Source organism: Triturus cristatus, chromosome 3_2, assembly GCF_964204655.1.
Source record: "Triturus cristatus chromosome 3_2, aTriCri1.1, whole genome shotgun sequence".
Classification (NCBI taxonomy): domain Eukaryota; kingdom Metazoa; phylum Chordata; class Amphibia; order Caudata; family Salamandridae; genus Triturus; species Triturus cristatus.
The window spans coordinates 1,178,189,741-1,178,199,925 of NC_140584.1; positions in this window are offsets into that span (position 1 = coordinate 1,178,189,741).

A 10,185-nucleotide genomic window follows, 5' to 3' on the forward strand; every position below is an offset into this window, starting at 1 on the left:
GAAGCTACGCATGCGCAATGCGGTATGATTGCTCCGATGGTGGGGAAGGTTTCGCCCCCAGCTGTGCAGTTGTAGAGTGGCTCTTCCCACCGTCCTATAGAGGAATTATGCAATTGTGCGTACCTGGCGATTTTCGCATACATATTTAGATTAGCTGCATTTGCCGCATAATCCATCATTTACTGCATAATCTGCAGATTGTAAGAAGAAGATTAGTTTGTAGCTCAAACGTTTAAAAAAAAAAACTTAGCGCACCTATTGCAGTGCAGTGCAAGGCGGTTTGAAAACATTCACTGCTTGCTTATTGCTATTTTTGGGTGTTAAAATGAGGTGCAACCAATCAATGCCCAGTAAGTGTTTACAAGTGTAAGAAGCATTTGCAATACAATAGGTCTCACATTTGCGAGAGTTAGAGCTATTGGCATTGTAAATGGTAATCTCTTTTACCAATGGATTTTTGTTTGGAGTGTTGAGGATGTATGTGGTGTGGACTGGAATTTTGCGGGCTGGATTAGAACCGTTAGGCATTTTGATAAACACTGGGAAGGCTCCTGTTCCCTCAGATGCATTCCTCAGGCAATCTGAAAACCACGTTAAAGTTTAGTAAAAAATTGTCAGCGCTTATTTCACGTTAAGGATGTTAGTAGATCTATACCAATAGAGTGACCAACTCATGCATTATAATAAACCGGGCTTAAGCAAAGCGCTGAGACTAAAAGAGTTTGTGCAGCACAAGAGATTTGTGGATCGTTTGTTAACATCAGGGTACTTTGGATGCAGTCAACCTATGGTTCAGGAAACAGATGTGAGCCCAAAACAACTGACACGTGACCGGCGATTGAGTAAATTTGGTAGCCAGAGACCATGTAAGTTATACAAAGTCTCAAAAGAAGGACAGCAGCAGAAAACGGGATAAATAGTTCCATGTCATACAAGAAAGGGAAAATAGTTTGGTTGCATACCATATTTTTAAGTTTAAATTAAAATGGGCACCAAAGCTGCTGTGTCCAAACTATAAAGATACCAAGAATTAGAGCTATTGTAAATGATACGTTTTCCCATGTGTTTTGAGATCAAGGAGACAGTTACAGTGAGCAATGGCTATGGTGGAGGCAGGCAGAGAAATAAAGAACACATTCCCAATTACAACTTTATGTCATAGGGACATACGCAGTGACAGACAGATGGGTGTAAGTAATGTGTGGTGTGTGTGAAGTATGGACGCATAACTGTTTGTTAGGCAGACAGCAGGCAGAGACTGGGAGGGGCCAAGGAAAGCAGGTGCTGTGTCATATACTGTTTTCTATTCTGAAATTAAAATAGGGTCCACAGGCCTTCAACCCACTAGAGAACCAAACTGGAAGTTGGAAACTTTTGAGGGGTGGACAGTTTTTTTTTTAATTAACCCAAGTACTGCATAATGTAAATATACTCTGAAAAATAATGAGACCCTTTTGGAAAATAAATCGTGGGAAAAATTAGAGGATTTATTTATCTTACTTTTTTATTTATTTATTGAGTTTTATATAGCGCTGGCTAGACCCGGAGGTATCAGAGTGATTTACATGAGGAAGAAACATTGTTTTAGAACATGGTTACAAAGTTACATCAGTTACTGGAGTGTAGTTACAGGAATTACAAGAGCACAAAAGCATAGCATAAACATGAGGAGAAAAATAGGCAATGGGAGAGAAGATTAGGGGAGAGAGGGAAGGAATAGGAGAGGTAAACGGAGAATAATGGAGGGAAGAAAAGGGGGAGGGTGTAGGAGACACAATGGGGAGACGAGGAAAAACAGTGTCCGAAGTCCGGCTGAGTAGGTGACCGCCGAGGGGTGAACCAGAGCCAAACTCCTCTATAGCTGCGTGGGAAATCTCCACCGGTCATCGGCCAAAGGTTGCTTTGGCACCGCAGTACATACAGAAAGGTTATAGTTTCCGCCTAGGGAAGGATAGTCAAAAGTTCCATCGAGTGAGGCCGGTCACGGTGTACGGTGCTGTGCTCCCAGCGGTAATGGGATAAAAAACCCAGGCCTCCGCTGTGTGAGACTCCCTTGTCGCTGTGGACTCTCTCAGAGGGGTCTCTGAGAGTCCAGGGCATAAATGCTGGATCCCTCCCCAACAAGGGGAGAAGGAGTGCTTTGGAAAGGGGCCCACTCATGGTGGCCATTATTAGAAAATTGGTGTTCGATGTCCCCAGAGGCGGCCATCTTAGGGTCAGGCAAGTCAGGGCTCTGTGTTCAACTAGCGTGGGGATCCATTATATTTCATGGAAGAATCTTTACTGTGGAACTAGGCACTCATTCCGCTTTGCCCAGCGGGGCCCCGTTTCAGCAGACTAAGGATATGAGTGTTTCAATAAGACTGACTGTACAGGCAGCTGCACTACTGGGGAGTCAGGCCTGTCTCTCCTGGTAGATTATCAGCAGACAGGACATACTGCTTACCTGAGGGGGGAGACAAGGAGGGGACGCCAAAAGTGCTGGGGGCAGAGACTGGTGGGAAGAGGGGAGGTAAGGAAGCAAAGAACGGCCAGTGACAGAGAGGCGAGAAGGCAAGGTGGAGAGATACTGCTGAGTGTTTCAGAAACAAGCAGTGAGAGAACAGAAACAAGCACAGAAGAGCACCACGAGCTAAGCAGGGAAAAAGATAGAGCTAAAAGGCAGCGTGTGAGAGAGGTAGGTTGAGAGAGGAATAAAGGGAGAGGAATACCGGTTGAGAGGGAGAGAGAAATAGGCAGAGTGTAGACCGATAGGAAGTAGGAGAGAGTTACCCTGTGTAGGAGGCTGTCTTAGTATATGGTACACACTTATTTCAGTGATGCACCTTGCACTAATCCAGGCAACCCTTATGGTGATTTCAGTGGTCTTTGATAACCATAGAAAACTCTCAAGTTGGTAACTGTAGAGAGCAGCCTTCAGGCTTATCTTGAAGGAGTGTTAAGTAGCTTGTTTTACCAGTTTAATCATGTAGTGTAGGTTAAACAAAAAAGAACCACACAGTGTTTATATAACAAGCATTTGCAATGCAATAGGTCTCGCAATTGCGAGATTTTTAGCTATTGGCATTGTAAATAACAATGCCTCTTATTTCTGTGTTTTGAAGCAACGAATACAAGGCATAGTTATTTATAATACCAGTAAGTTAAAGTATCTAAAATGCAAGACCTATTGCATTGCAAATGCTTGCATTATTGTGAAGTTCTCTTTTTTTAAAAAAAATAATGGGAGATGTACAAAAAGCGACGCATAGAATAAGCAACCAAAACAATCAGAGCAATGAGGTGGCAGTGGTGATCCCACAATAATGGATTTGATAATAATTTAACTGTCCATCAATGTCAGCTCCTTACAAAAAAAAAAAATACATTGGCTAAGACTAGTTTACGCTACCAACCTTTTAGTCAGTACAAATATAAGAAACATTTAGCAATGCAGGCACATGCACCTAAACGTGTACAAAGAGTTACTGAGTGTCTTTCTTAAAGCTGATAATTATACAGCCAAACATAAAAATTGGTGATAACAGGGCTATTTAAAATTACTTTTGTTAGCAACAACTAGTGCAATCAGTACAAGCACAGGTAATGAACACACAAGTTAGGGTCCAATCCTTGATCTATCTCAGCAGAGAAGGGATAGAAAGGTATTTACAACCGGTTGCATGTTTACGCTTGTTGTGTGGGCAGGGGCGGGTTTTCCATGTCGGTGTATTTTATCTTCAGCACTTTCACCAATAACAGATAGAAGTGGGGGGCGGGGTGGGAGGGGTGTCAGTTCACCAGTCTCCGAGAAGAAGGTCGACGCTCAGAGTCAGACAGTGCCAGAAATACTACTTTAATTTCATTAATATCTTGTCTGGTTTTGTGTTTAAATACATGTTATCTCCATTTCAGACAGGAGTAGACATAAGGCCCCCACTAACTACATCAGACCCCAGCCCTGGCTCCTGACCCCATCCAAATCCTGTTTCCAAACCCCAGGCAGGCCCCGTCTGGCAGCGGCCCCATGGCTGTCCCCTCGCCAGCCGGCGAGGAGGCCTCGGTAAACACAATAAAAAGTTTGTGATCTGCTGGGGAGGGGCACTAAAAGGAGCCATCTGTCTCCTGTATTCTCCACATCTGTAATAAAAGTGCATTTAGAGTCAGCGCCGAGGCAACAATGATATGGCGCGCGCAGTGGCGGATTGCCGCGCGCTCCTTTCTGCACAGCTCAAGTTATTATTGTAACTCAGCAGAATTTGTAGGGTTTAGGAGATGAGTTGTAACAACCCATTGGGGGTCGTCAATCACCCCAAACTGCTTCCAGAATCGAAATTACATCTGCATTTGAATTAGAAGCATTATTCGCCCATTTAATTTAGTGAACATTTTCCCTCAGAAGATGAAATTAAATTACAAAATGAGCGAGTCCTTAATTTACAGATCATAAATCACGGGATATAATTCAGTTTATGTACCTTAAAGCCAATTACATTATCCTTAAGCGACATTTTATCACACAACCTTCGGAGCGGGTTGCGGATGGGGGGCTTATCACACAAATCAGTGCGGAGAGAGGAGAGATATATCTCCGCTCCAAGCACCACGGCGCAGCACCAGAAGAGCTGTTCCTCCATCCGAGAGCAGCCCAGCCGCCAGCATCCCTGTGCCCACTAACCGATGGCACAATGCCACCGTGGCACTGCCACAGCCATCCACAAAAGATGAGTTTTGTAAAGACGACACTGAAACTATTACAAGCTATCCTACAGCAGCCGAAGGGACTAAGACACATCGACCAGCAAAGCTATCCCCTCTAGTCAATGAACGACGTGGCACCGCGGCCGCCACTAAAAGCTAACTCACCAGTGGGCAGTGGCCCATGAAGCGGGCGCCATCGCAATTAAAAACAAGTAGTCCCTAAACGAGACTGACAAAGCCCTACAGCGAAATAAAACTGTAGTTGGTCGGTGCTGCTTCCGATAACGGAAGTGATGCATCGGACCAGCAACCAATAGGGACGCTGGAAATACCAGTGCTGCATAAATAAGCCAATTGCAAGAAGCAGGAAAGCGGCAGGCGGGATTACTCTCGCTATACAGATTACTGTATGTCTCGGAGAGACAGCGCATGCGCGCTGGCTACGAGAGACCTAAAAATACTTCTATTTATTACACAACACTCACAAACAAATTGGTATATCTCCTGCCCGGAGATATCAACACAATACACAAAAATTTTGCAAATGCAAAAGAGTAAGTAGCACAACATACAGTGGTCTCCAGGGGGAGACCAAACCATATATTAAGAAAGTAGAATGCAAACTGCGAAGGAGGATGGGACTTATACCAGAAGAGTCGGGGACAGAAGGAACCACCCAAGGTAATACCAAGGAACCCCACGGTGGCTGTGTGCAGAGTGGGAACACAGCCACTTACACATTAGAAGACAATAGAGAAGTCACGGTTGTAGTTTTGCAGAAGAAGGACCCTTCCCAGAGGACCTTGAAGAATTCCCTTGGAGGACAGAAGGTTGGATAGACACCCCACCTGTGGATGCCCCGGGAACCAGGGTATCTACACCAGGGAAGCCAGGTGCATAGGGGTGAAGAAACAACAGAAACTTCCGTAGATGACAATGGAAGACCTGGAAGAAAGTGGCTCTAGTGAAGAAGTTGAAGACGTCCAGTGCAATCCAAGGGTGGATTCTGGAAGTGAAGAACCGGCAAAAAGAGGGGACAGAGTCTTTGCCACTCAGGAGTGACCAGGAGGCATGGAGGAGCAATGCCCACCGATGTCAGGAGTTTCTGGAGAGTCGACTGTGACCTTGTCGCTGCAGCTGTGAGGACCAGGCAATACAGAGGAAGACCAGGAGCCATGCACTAGCTGTCCCACATCAGATGTCAGTGACTAGGTGATAGGTGTCCGGCGGGAGCACCAACAAGCCTTGGTAGCCTCAACTGGCATGGAGAATGAAGTAGGCGCAATGTTCGGACCAGCAAGGTCCAAGGGACTCGCCAACAGCAGGAGAGTCAGAGCAGGCCCAAGTAAGTAGGGGAGCCCACTGAAGCAGGAGAAGACCCTCAGGAGGACCCACCGGCTAAAGGCACAGGAGTCGCAAGAGGACCTCGAGCAGCTCACCAAAAAGGAAAGCCCACGGTGCAGAGGATGCGGTGAGGACACTGTATTTGGCAGGAATAAATGCTGGAGGCTGGTGCTTTTTGTAGCCCGAAGATCTCTTGAGTGCAGAGCCAAAAGCCTTGGCAACAGAAAGTCGACGCGGTGCACAGGGGTTAGGTCTCAGCGTTTCCGACGAGGGATACTGGTCTCAAAATTGCAGAGAGGACAGGTCAGTCCTCGAGTGAGTTGCAGAACCACCACCTGTGTTGCTGAACCTCGGGAAGTCCATGGGATGACAGCAGCAGCAGACCGGTCAGCTTTGTTGCGGTGCCTGCAGATGCAAGGGAGTGACTCCTTCAATCTCAGGGAGATTCCTTCGGGTGTCGTTGATGCCCACAGGTCTTGTGAAGATCCTGGAAGAAGGACAGACACAAACGACGAAGACGACTTGCAGATCAGCGAGACAAGGAGCAGCAGGACTCTTCCTAGGTGTAGTCTTGGTTTCTGGTGAGGTGCAGCGAAGTCCAAGTGTCCAGACGGTGGAAGAGTGACGTGGTTTTAGGCTTTTGTCTTTTCCCACAACGAATCTAAGGCACCACCCACAGGTGAGTCCTTAATTACCCTAGGGAAACGGTTAGAATGACTCAGTGGTCCCTCCCAGAGGAGGGGCGGATACTCCCATGTCCTTTGTCCAGTTTCATGCCAGAGCAGGAGCCAAGGGCTCCCTGAACTGACACAAACTGGAGTATGCAAGGAGGGCACCAAATGTACCCTTCAAAGCAGTCTGGTGGCGGTGGCAAGCGCCCCCAGACCAATACACTAAGTCTTGTCTGGGAAGTGGTCACGCCTCCTTGCGACAGGAAACCTATAATTCTACCTTCCTCTGCTCTAACTTGGCTCCGCAGCAGGAGGGCAGAATCGTGTGTAGGTTCGGCAGCAGCACTAGCTTGCTGTTAGACCCTGAAAGGCTATTACAGGGAGTACATGAGGGTACCCCAAGGGAGTCCTGTAGTACCTGGGATCATACTTCCAACACTGGAATCGGAGTTGATGTATTATTCCAACATGTTTGACACCAAACATGAACAGTTTTGGTGCAGTCACTATATAGCTAGACATCTCTTATTAACTGAGGACCACTATATGTATTAAAATGGCTGACCACACTTACAAAGCCTGGAGAATTGACTTCAGGGTTTGTAGAGGTCTCTTGCTCATGCAGACAGACTCTCACACTTATAACCAAGTGTCCTGCCCTCAGGACTGGAGAGCCTGCCATAGGGGTGACTTATAGGTTTTAAGTGCAGTGAGCTCAGATATAAGAAAACTTATATCTGTCATGAGAGGTGCAAGCACCAACTCACATAGGCTCTGATGGCAGGCCTGTAGTCACAGATTAAGTAGACTCCCATGGGTGGCACAATACATGCTACAGCCCATGGGAGACCCCTGGTGTACCTATGTCCTGGGTGCCTTAGTACCATATACTAGGGCAGACGTCTTCAATCTGTGGGGCGCGACCCCTAGGGGGGCCGTGGAGTCCTGGGAAGGGGGTCGCGCATTCCCCAGCCTCACTTTGCCTGGATTCTAAAACATTTGCTTTCGTTTTAGAAAAAAGACAGCCCTCCTGGGACAGCAAAGTTCGCTTGTTAAATGCTGGTCGTCTAAAAGAAATGCAAATGTGCCCAATTAGTTAACCTGCAAGTGTGAAGGGTGCTTGGGACCCCATGAATCACTCATAGATTTGCAATGACAAAGAGTTGTTTTTTTGAGTTGTTGTACAAAGAGTTAACAAATGGGCTGTGAAGTGTTTGCTTTTAAAAATAACTGCACTTACACAGCACTTGCTACCACTAAGGAGGTGTTGAAGCGACAGTTATTTAAAATGTAAATTGCATTACATAAGCCCTGGTATTCCTAAAATCTACATTTTAGAAGAACCATTTTATTGTAAAACTATTTGCACATTTTGTATCAGTCTATATTTCACGGTGTGTAATGCAAGTATAAAATAAAGACTTACATACTCACAGTGCTTTCTGTCACAGGCTGTGACCTCATAGCACTAAAAAACACTATTCTCCACTGCACCAACTAAGATTTAATTATGTGTCTCACTGGTTACACACAGACCTCTGCAGTGCATTAACTAATCGAGGTTTCATAATGTACTACAGTGCATTTCCCACTGAGTAACGTCTTTTTACATTAATTTTTATTTACGATGCCCATTATTTTATATGTAGGTACCTGATGGTGAAAGACCTACAAAAACATACAGAATATTTTGGGGCTCATTTATGAGAGGCTTGCGCTGCCAGAGCACCAGTTTTATTGAGGCTCCGGAGGCGCAAGCGTTTCAACCATACCTATGAGGCAGTGCAAAGTCACCCCGCATGGCTTTGCATGGGCTCATGGATATGAAGTAAGACAAAGCAGGGCAAGATGCTGCCTTGTCTAACTCTGCATCAAGGAGGTGTTCCATGTGCGCTGTGTGGGTGTTCCCATGCAACACCTATGGATTTTGATGCTGCCCCATACTTACAAAATCACTTAAACCTGGGGCAGCACCAAAAACATATGTCTCCCCAGTGAAATAAAAGTCTCCTTGTTTTTTTCCTCTTTCCATATGTGCTGCATTTTTGCAGCTCACATAGAAAGAGGAAAGCATCTCTCTTCCTGCACAAAACAATCCTGCCTATGTTGGTGCTAGGCAGCAATTTGTGCGCCAATGCAAGAGGAAAGGACAGGAATGGACCGTATTTCATAAATATGGTGCATTCCTGCCTTTTCACATTGGTGCAGAGCACCGCAGCAAGAAGACTTGTGGCGCTGCCCAACGCCAATTCCTCATAAATGAGGCCCTTTATTTTTAGCTTGTTAATAATCAAACGGGTGAGAGAGGAATATTGTGGGCTAGTTCACTTCCCCTGGTACAATAGGTAAATATCAATGAGAACTAACTTATTAGTGGAAGCTAGATGTCCATGTCGGGAGGAAAAACCTTTAATTTTTTATGGACCTTGGGTGTGCTTCGACGCCTGACTACAGCGGAGCTGGTTTTGTGTAGTGAGAGTGCAGTAAAGTGAATGAATGTGAGTTAAAAGCTGTCCAATGGGACCCGTTTGACTAAAGGATTTTAATAATGGGCCCTTGGCAGTATTTAAAACAACAAGGCGGATATGTGAGGAGTTACAATTATGTCTCCAATATCCTGTAAACATAAGAATGAGGTCTACATCTTTCAGCCAGACTGCTGTGTATGCTGGCTTTCATCAGGACCTATGTGTATGGTGAGTTAGTGATGGTCAGGTATGGTTTGTGTGACTAGGTATGTGTCGCACTCGCTATGGTGCGTTTAAATGAGGGAGGAAATGTTCCTCTATTTGCTCAAAACCTGTTGGGAAAAGAACAACAAACAGAACAAACAAACATAGACATTAAGTAGGCTGTGGGGTTTTAGGTTTAAACCTATAATAACTGATAAAACCCCACTGACAGAGACATAGCCCTCACCAGTGAAAACATATAAACACTGAAAAAACACCTGCACAACCACAAACTAAATGCCATTCAAAGAAAGGAAAAGGAGTGTGAAAGAATCATTTTTTTTCTTCCTGAAGCGGCCAATAAAATATAACTTTGTTATACAAGCTAGCAGTAAGAAAGACTGGGCTAACATTACTCTGCTTGAGTTTTGTTGTTTAGGGATGCCTCTAAAATATTGTCTCTTGTCCCTTTTGTTTTTTTCAGTTTTGTGGTCTTTGGTCTAAAGATGCAGGGTTTAGAAGCATGTTTTAGGTCTCGTTTAATTATTTTATAAACTGTAGAGGAAACATCAAAAGCCTATTTGATATTTTGTTTGCATTTGATTCTTTCACTGATAGGTAAAATGGCTGGTTTCATAAAAATCTTTCCTAATATGTGTCATCACATTTACCCACAGAGAATGGGTAAAACCCCTTAATACATCAGCCACCAGTTTCTAGCGGGTCAGTATTGATAGTAGGTGAATTGCCAACACCTCAGGCTTTAAACATTCAATGCAAGGTATAGTGACAAGTATATGTATAAAGAGTGCTATCAC